Here is a 10,349-nt window from a genome sequence, read left to right on the forward strand (position 1 = left end):
AGCTCACAATAAAGTTTGAACTTGGTCTTACTCTAAGGTGAAAATGACGTTCAGCACATCAAGATCATATATTCATTTTGCTGTCTGTACTGTACAACAGCCTGGGCTTTACCGTCTCATTTGGCCCATCTGCACTGATATGAAAGAGACAGATGAGAAGAGGAGAGGAAGAGGAGGAACGGTGTTGAACAGCAGGACGTTACGTTTCTGATCAAAACGGATCTGGCCCATCTGGCACAGCTGTTGTGCTGAATTCTCACATTTTACACAACGCTGCATTTCTCAACATGGATTTGGACTTTGTAGTCCATGAAGGCACAGCAGTTGCTTTTCACTGGCCACTAGCCTCATCGGGCTCATCTCAGACGGGGATGTGTCTGGACCGGCTGGTGTCCTGGTGCAGCGGTGACAACCTGGAGTTCAAGGCCCAGAAGACACTGGAGATGATCGTGGACTTCAGGAAAGTCACAGCCCCATGTTTTTTGCATGACCTGCACAATGTGAACCTGATCAAATTAACTTGTATATCTGATCTGTGCAATGTCACTTAAAAAAAAAACAGGCGGGGTACACCCTGGATAGTGGCCAACTTGTCGCAGGGTCAACACAGAGACATAGACATTACAGACAGTTCACATTCATTCACTAGGGCCAATTTAGAGTTACCTATTTTTTTAATTTTTGCCTGACACATGCATGTCTTTGGATGGTGGGAGGAAGCCGGAGAACCCACGGTAACACGGGGAGAACATGCATATATATTGTCTATCTGTTGAGTTGTTTTCCCTCTCCTCGTCCCTCTGTTGTTGCCGCACGGACCATTCAACAACTTCAGAAATCTTCTCTTCGCTCGGTTTCCACCACTGGCTCCGATTTTTTAACCCCACAATAAACTAGCAGGACGCCCCTTCCTTTATCTCTGCGAATATATTTGCATAATTTACTCCGGATTATCTGTAATTTATGCACAAACTGCTTTCCACTTGTTAAGGCCAATGTTTCCAAGGAACGCAAATAAAATAGTATTGTATTCTAGCACATTTTTGGGGGAGTTTTTACTGGGGTACGTGTAAAGTATCCCAAAAATGTACTAGATGTAGCGTCAAAAATAATGAAATCCCATACGTGGGTCTTAGGAAAGCTTTCATGTCATTTTTTAAATTCACCTTAAGAAAGTAGTAATCCACATGATTGAGTTGTATTGTTGATGGCACAATATGACCAATTTATATTTCAGTATCGATTTAATTGGACACATTAGCCATATGCCCTTATTTTAATGAAATTGCACCAAATTCCAAATGCAGCTACTTTTAATTAAAGGAGACATATTGTGCAAAATCAACCCTTAAATGCTTATTATAAGGGTACATAGAGTTCTATTTTGATTGAGATGAAGAACATGCGTGTTTGAACAATCCTGTATATTAATCTGTACATGAGACTTGAGTGCTCCGTAAATTTTCGTTTTGCCCTACCCCTTATCTCCGCCCCTATACTAACTTGGGCTTATTATACTGGTAAAGTTCACTGAACTGAAGAATGTCATTTTTCAACAATAAAAAAGTCAATTCTGCAGTTTTGAATAGGAAGTCAGTGGATATTAATAAGTTGTTTCAAATAAATTTTACAGTTTACAATGAGCAAAATATAAAATAATGACACATACACATATGTTAGTTTTCCTTTCAAGTACTAGGGGAAAAAACATGTCTCCTTTAAGGTGAGATGGGGTCTGCCATTTGCTTGTCTCGATGGAGATACATTTGCTTTGCATCAAAAGATCCATAATTGCATAAACATAGGCTTTCTATCATTTTCCCCTGTGTGACCTCAGACAAACTCCCATAGGAATGAAACTGTCCAAAAACCTCCTTTCTATGAGTATTTTTCTGTTTTCCCCACAGTGCCCCGTCCACAACAGAAACTAGAGCGAGCGTCAGGAGCAGATACTGTGCACAGACCTGAATGACCATGGTTTTGTAATGAGTTCAGAGGGACGCTCGCCGCGGGACACTCACCGATCGACACAGGAAGTGGACCACAAGGGCGATACAACACACACTAGACACATAGAACATTTAAACTTCATTATCTTATGTTTATGTTATTATGCAAAAAACGTTGCATACATCATGAAATATAGTTATTGCTTTGCCTGTAATGTTCCACAGTAAGTGCTTTCATTGCACAAAAACATTGCCTCTCCACAGATCTGGCCTGTAACTTGACCTGGAGCTGTCATCTGCAGATACATCAGGAGAATGTAATGTAATGTCAATATGCTGGGCATCTCCTCCAACAAATTACTCAGTGCAACTTTAACATATGTATCTGTTGTACGCTGTATTCTAATCGTTCAGACGCTCAAATTCCTTTACATTTTTATGTATTATTGATTCTCTCCACACGCTGTGGTGGGGAGCTACTTTAATGGAGCTCAACAGTGACCGCCCACCACTAAACTGAAATGGAAGTGAATGAGAAATTTACTTTTGGAACCACAGCAAGCTTTGAAGTGAGTGGGGAAGTTGAGCTTCATAGACAGAGCTGCCCTGGGGTCCCAATTTGTGCCCTCAGTACATAGTACATATATCACATATAACATATAGTACAGATATTTGGTACAAGCAGCTCTTAGAAAATGAGACTGCGGTGTGATGTCTGCGTCTAATTATAGAGCATATTATTGTCCGAGAACCAGTTAGCATTATGTAGTTGTGACTGCAAACTTCCTCCCTCGTCTGAAAGTAGTGAAAACAACTTATAAACTCTTCCCAGTGAATAATTAGGATGCCATGAATGTGTTTGTAAAGTGAGGAATAACTCTGGACCGCTGCACGCTGCTCTGTCGACACACGGACACAAACTTCTACGACGTGATTACGACGTGTCACTGTGTCAAACCTGACTGGTGGTGAATGCAGCACGTGTGGGTTCTTCTTACTCATCCCCTGAGGCCAGTCAACCAGCTCCACCACCTCTGACCCCTGACCCCTGACATGTGCGAAAGTGGTGGGGGTGTTATTGTACAGTGCTAATGAGTCTGACTGACATGACCTGGTTACCTCAATCCTGTTTCCAACACAAGGAGATTATCCCTGGTCGGCCCCGTGCAGCACCAGCGCTGGAGAGTTAGAGCAGCCACGTAAAGGGTTAAAGCGAGTCTGCAGGTCGATGGAGTGCGGCTGGAATGGACTGAAACACAGAGTTAATTAAGCTCACAATGGAGGAATCCACTCAAAATACACAGTAAAGTGAAGGGCATGTACACAAATCTAAAAAGGAAAAAGTAGAGGTTGGCAATGTATAGAAATGTTGATTTGAAGATGTAAAGAAAGTTAAAATATTGATTATGTTGTGAGAAGTAAAACAATAAAATAGCACTTAAAAGCTATAAATATATTTTTTACTGAATTGTGTAAGGCAAGTTTATTTGTAGAGCACATTTCGTACACAAGGCAAAACAAAGTGCTTCACACAGCAGGAAAAATGCATTCAAATCACAAAGAAATGACAGAAACAGAAATACAATAAAAATAACTAAATAAAAAATGAAAATAAAAAACATCTAGCCAAATGCAAATTTATGGGACCACATTGGCAGGCATTCCAGACACTCCTTCCCATATTTATCTGACATTGCAGCATGACAGGCGTCTCCGGGATGGACACATCACTTTTAGATTGATTTGTTCCCATATCAGCGCGCTTTCTGCAAAGGTAGGTTGGCGAACAATGTGCCAAGAGCATCTATGAGGGCATTTAGGTGGGAACCAAATAAAATAACCTCTGTTTGCCTTTATTTAACTGAAAAAAGGATTTGATAGGCAGCATTTTACCTCGTCAAAGTATTTATGTATGAAGACTGGTTAAAAGGGAACGATCAGTAGATGAAGTTGAGTGTCTTCAGCGTGTAGATGGACATTATGGAGATAAAAGGCAGTCAGTTCTTTTTTGTCCTGTTTCTTTTTTTAACCACAACTGAGGGGCTCATAGTTTCACCCTTGAAGAGTTGTGATGGCATTTTGTCACCATGGCAACAAGTGACTTTCAATTGAGCTCCTAATTACATTTTATTTTTAAAACACACACATGCAAAGTAAGCAGGAAAGCACAAAGCACCGTCTCTGATTTTGTGGTTATTTGGAAAGAAGGATCACAGCGTTGGAAAGGGCGCAGAGAAAAAATAAAAATATGATTAGAGAAACTTTAAAAGTGATATTTTTGGCCTGCCCTGGCAAATTAAGCATTTAAGCTGGGCAGCTAATTAGTGGATGAGGCAGTGAAATTATAATAAAGACTTCGTAGGCTAATGTTTGAGGAAATGGACTGAAAAATAACGCCTTTACATGTCTCTGTTGGATGAGAAATATGTGTAAATAGCTAAACTCAGACCAATATTGTAATTTACAATGTCCAAAGTATAAAATAATGATCCAAGGTTGACAAATATGATAACTTTATAGCAGCCAGAAAGCACACTATGTTCTATCGTCTTGAAGGGTACGGTGAGCCCCGTAGGGAGTTGAATCTGGCACCTTCTCGCTCAGAGGCGAGAGTACAGTATCCACACTTGTTGTAACTCCAGAATGAACAAGGTGGAGCTGACACAAGTCGAACGTGAAGGTTAAAGCTGTGAATGCACCCACAATCTGATGTCTGATAAAAGTCCATGAGAGCTGTCCCGAGGGTCTGATCTGGTCTAATTGTGTGAATGGAAGAGTCTTTTCCCACGAAACTTCATCCGAGGGAGGAACCGTGAGCACAGAAAAGGATGTGCTCAGCAGCTTTGTCCTTTGTCAGCGCTGAGAAAAAGAAGAGACCGACTTTGCCACATTAAACACATGTGCTGCTGCTGCTGACAAATACAAGAGGTGAGTCCATGCAGTTCAAAGGCTGTGAACTGAAAACATATTTAATGTGGAATTAATGCCAAGAGCTTATTGTTCTTTTCCTTTTCTACAAACTCTGTGAAGTATTGTGCATTTTGATATTGAATGACTCATTTTGAAAACAACAAAATAATAAATGGGAGGCAGTGGCTCAGTGGTTAAAGTGCTGGTCCACCAACACCAGCCTGTGCACGTGGTGCGTGAGTGGTTGGTGGTGGTGGTCCGGAGGGGCAGACGGCAGCCTCACTCTGTCAGTCTGCCCCAGGGCAGCTGTGGCGACAGAAGAAGATTATCATCACTGAGAGGGGACTGAATGTGAATAATGTCATGGAAGTGCTTCATCAGAACCACATAATGTGGTTGTTATCACTGGGGGTAAGATTTCTTGTTTTGACATTTAGCGAATGTCTCTACCCGCTCTCTCTCTCTCTCTCTCTCTCTCTCTCTCTCTCTCATTTCACACTACAACTTTCCTGTCAAATAAAACTTTTTGGCTGAAAATAAAGCGAATGTAACATAAATTTGAAAAACACATCGAAAACTGCTTGAAAATGCATATTTTTTATTAAATAGAATTTGTAGTGACTTACACCTCTTCATTTGTGGAATATGATGTTATAAAGGAGTGAAAGAATAATTAAGATTGTTAAACGACTTAGCCTCTGTTTGTTATCAGACCGTGTCATGGAACTGTGTTATGTAACTTAAGGATGTTTGTTCAAACAGGATTGTCCCAGGAATCTCTTTTATAAGGGAGTGCTGAGGCCTAGTGTTTATGTTTTATTAGAAGAGGAAAGCCACAAAAAAAGGCTTCATGCTGCCCAGGAGATGAAGCCAGGACCTCACAGCTAAATTATGAAGAAAAAAAACTTGAAATCATGAAGGTGCACTGTAACCAAAAGGTGGAAAATAAAGTCTTACAAAAGCTAAGAAAAGGAATTTTGGAAATGCTACTAGTAATTGGGTACATTTTAGCCATGTATTGTAACTGTAATTCCACAATATTATCTCTGTAGAGACAAGCACCAGGACAGGTTACAAGTCAGATCTGTGTAGAGGCGAGCCTGCTCACCGTTAGATCTAGTCCAGGCTTACCTGGACTGGAAGTATGATTAAGTATGATTCTCCAGGTCGTCCAGTCTGTCACTCTCAACACATATTTGGTTTGTCGATTCTTCCACTTTGGCTTGTGGGCAGTTTCTTTCACACCAGAGATCTGCTCCTCAGCTGCCTGGGCTCCAATGTCCAGTTTACCATTCTTGGATTTCAAATCACACATCACTGCCAGGCATTTACAAAGGCCCATACTGTCTTTGTAATCTTGTCATTTGTTTCCTGCAAAGCTGCCATAATTACTAGATCTATCTCGCTCCTGGACTCCTCTGAAGCAGCACGGGAGCCAGAGCCAGCGGGAGCCGGAGGGAGCCGGAGCCAGAGCCGGAGCCGGAGCGAGAGGGAGCAGGAGCCGAAGGAAGCCAGAGCCAGAGCCGGAGCCGGAGGGAGCCGGAGCCGGAGCCGGAGCCGGAGGGAGCCGGAGCCGGAGCCAGAGCCAGAGCCAGAGCCAGAGCCAGAGCCAGAGCCAGAGCCAGAGCCAGAGCCAGAGCCAGAGCCGGAGCCGGAGCCGGAGCCGGAGCCGGAGCCGGAGCGAGAGGGAGCCGGAGCGAGAGGGAGCCGGAGCCGGAGCCGGAGGGAGCCGGAGCTAGCTCAGGTGTTGCCCGATTGTCTGCTCCGTTGTTCTTCTTCAGTTTCTTTGACATGTTCATTATACTGTATGTCTGCGCCCACGTCTCCCCAGGTGAACTCGTCTCCAATCGTCTCCAATCGTCCTGGAAGTCAGGCCTGTGTGGAATATCTGTGGTCAGAATCTTCAGAATTCAATATTTTAAAAGCCTAAACAACATTGAATAAAATATCTTTTTTTAATGAACAACAAATAAATAAACAAAACAAAATATATCTTTAAAATATCAGTGTGAGGGGGAACTCCAGGATCTGATACCTTTAAGTAAGAATACAAGTTTTTGAGGAATTATTTTGGCTGCAATAAATACTAATGATAGTCTAGTTTTATGTATTATTGTGGAACATTTTCGGCAAAACAACACCATCAAATCTAAAATTGTAAACATGATTCAGGTTATAGATCTGTTCCTTGCAAAAGTCGTGTTGATTTAGGTGATGGGAACCAGCCTCCCTGCACTCCCTCAGACTTTGAAGTTCACTCTCCATTGTCGGGACAGTCCTGAATCGGTTGGCAGCCATTGACCATTTGGGAAGATTAACTGTTATTACCGACGTCTTTGTACGTTTGGTGCAGCTCTTTGCATACCAGCGGCCCGACAAAACGCTCCTCTGCTGCCTCTTCAGTGGAGGACGCTTCAGACAACGGCAGGTTCTGGCTCTGCTTTTATCTGTACAAGAGCCCTCAACTCAGCAACCTGCTCCCTTTAGCCACACACACAGGCACACAAAGGGAAACTGCAGTATTTTGGGACAAACAAGTTCACAGATCACCTTAATAAAGAGGCAGGAATGTTTGACACTCCAATCCGTCCAGTGCGCGACAATCTGGGCAGCGCTAATGAGACGTATACTTTCAAACAGGGCCGCCGCGCATTGGAAACACATGTTGGTGAGTTGTTCTGCATGCGGCAAGCATATGTGACCTCTGACCTCTCACACTTCACACTGAATGCTGTCAGACATGGGATTGGACCAGAGCAGGGAAATTGCAATATAAAGTCGCTCAGTCACGTTGACAGCGCGCGCAAACTCTGTGATGTTTTAGAGGAGCTGTCGGCGCCAGGGGCCATGTGGAAACTCTGTAAGGAATGTGAAACGTCCTGCAGGAGGTCAAATAAAACAGAATAGCTTATCAACATCTGGATTATTTCAAATTGCCTTGTTTAAGACTGTAATAAAAGCTTGAACTAAAAGTATTGTCATGAGTAATTCAAAGATGGAGGTTGTCCTGAGGCACTGACTAAGGAAGCAGGGAATACTGAGATATCAGACTAGACCAATGTATCAATCCAAAACCAAGTCCTACTAAGTATTGTGATATCAATCTGATACCGATACCAATGCGATTTGGTGCTGAATTATATTATGCTCTTCATCCCACCTCAGCCTGTACTGATCTAAAAAGCCAACATATAAGCAGAATGAGCAATTATTTATTTCAAAATGTAGTCAAAGTTGATTCATGTTGATCGATTTTAAGTATCAATATTTTTTGCGTGAGAAACCATATTAGGAACATGAAAACTCCACACAGAAATGCTGGATCTAGTTTTAAGACCTTCTTAGGTCTTTAGGAGAATCAGAAAGGATTTATTGCCATTGTCAATGAACAAAATTCACAAAGGCAAGAGTTTTCAGAAGTGGGAAGAGCAGCCAAAAATGACCGTTATGAATGAAACGTCCCAGAAATAACTCATGTAAAGGGGAAAAAAGATTTGAGGAAGTCAAACTGCCTGGACATTAACATAATTTATAACTTTGTGCTTATGTAATTAGAAAAACATGTAAAGGTGCCTCTCTGTGGTCGAGTGGATAGCACACATACTGACAATATGTCCTCTCAGAGTACATTTATTATTGTCAACTTAAATCTTTTGTTACTTATACATTAAACTACTCCCAGAAGTATGATTTGTTTGTTTGTAATTGTGTAGTTAGCTCCTCTTGAGTCCTGGGGGGATGAGAGTGATCCCAGCCACATTGTGTCTCTAACAGGCCTTGCCAGGACCCTCCTTCACGTGGGACGTGCCCAGAGCAACACTAACAGCCCAAGACTCTTCTGCTGCCTTGTCCCAGTGTAGAAGAGACTGTTGTGATCTAGTAGTAATCCTTCTGTGAAGCTTTAGGAGAAATAACATCATAGCTCCACTGTCATTGACACACTGACAAATATAAATGCTTTGCTTGGAATGTACCATAGTACCACAAAAAACTCCACTATCTCCATGGAGACAAGCAAGTCCATCAATATACTTCTTTTTTGTCATTGGGTCTGGTTGGGTCATCATCAAATTCAGAGTCAGGGGTGTTTGGGGTGTTTGAGGTGAGTGTAACGGCCCTCAGGACAAAAAACATTCCTCCTCCTCTTCACTACTCCTACTAACTATTACTACTAATACTACTAATACTACTAATACTCTACTACTGCTGCTGCTGCTGCTGCTGCTGCTGCTGCTACTACTACTACTACTACTACTACTACTACTACTACTACTACTACTACTACTACTACTGCTACTACTGCTACTACTGCTACTACTACTACGTTTTGAGCACTAAAACCTTAACACCTAATTTAACGTGAAAGTAATTTTACGCAACCAGTTCAAATAAATAAAGTGATAACAGGTTTAAGTACACAAAGTACACAAACAAATATAGCTTACCAAGTGTACAGTGTAAAATATATAAAATGATACACAATGGTTAAAAAGTGAGTTCATCATTTTGCTCTTTTACAGCTAATGACTGCTGGCTCTGGGCTTCTCTGTTGGACTCTGCAACAAGCGCTTTTTTGTTTTGTCTTTTCAACCCGTTGCATTTGAAGTTTATCTTTTAACCAGCAGGGGGCGGCGCTGCAGTCTTTCTCTTTAATGGTTGTAAACTAGGCTGGATTCGGTGGAACGGTGCAATTCGCTGTGCTGTTCGCTTTCCTTTCCACTGATTTAGAAAGCGTCAGTTTGGCGGTGATTGGTCCAGGGCATAAGAGAGCCACCTGACCGTGCCGGCAGCCAGACCACATGAACCTAAACACATCAGAAAGCTGCTTTGTGCCCTCCTTGTTTGAAGCTGGAGGGAGGAGTAGGACCAAAGTAACAAAAAAACATGCCAAGAAGCTGCAACTCCGAGTTTCCTAGCAACATTCCCCAAGAGATATTACTAACAGGGCTCAATGTTTTTAATGAGTGGCATAATCTTCTTACTTCCTGCCATGAGGTCTGAAATCTTTTCCCACATTATAATGTTGTTTTCGTGTAAAAAAAAACAAAACCAAAAAATAGTTTAGTTCCGTTCCTGTACTAGCAGACGTGTAATAGTAAGTAGTAAGTAGTCAATAAAAGAAAAAAAAAACATTTTCTACAATTGTATGCGATTTGGCCCAAAGGTTTTATCGGATAGGACATATAAAAACATAAAAGGGGGGTGAAGAGTGGGAAGAGACATTCTGCTATTAGTTGGAGGCAGGAATCAATCAAATCAAATCAAAAATGGCATTGAGCCTCGCATATGTGCTGCAACCCACAACCCACTGTGCAAGATCCACAAGTGCATCAAGGACCAGGCCTTAACACATGATGTGCTCAGTGAACGTCTCAGGCAATGGAGAACAGAGGAAGCTGGAGGAGGGACCATCGTGGGAGGACAAGCCCCTACATGGGACCAGCAGAACCATAGAATGTATATACAAGTGCATTCCAAATAGGAAGTGTG

This window comes from Eucyclogobius newberryi, unplaced genomic scaffold, assembly GCF_026437365.1.
Source record: "Eucyclogobius newberryi isolate DKJ021-1_F unplaced genomic scaffold, fEucNew1.0.hap1 SCAF_7, whole genome shotgun sequence".
In the NCBI taxonomy this organism is placed as follows: domain Eukaryota; kingdom Metazoa; phylum Chordata; class Actinopteri; order Gobiiformes; family Gobiidae; genus Eucyclogobius; species Eucyclogobius newberryi.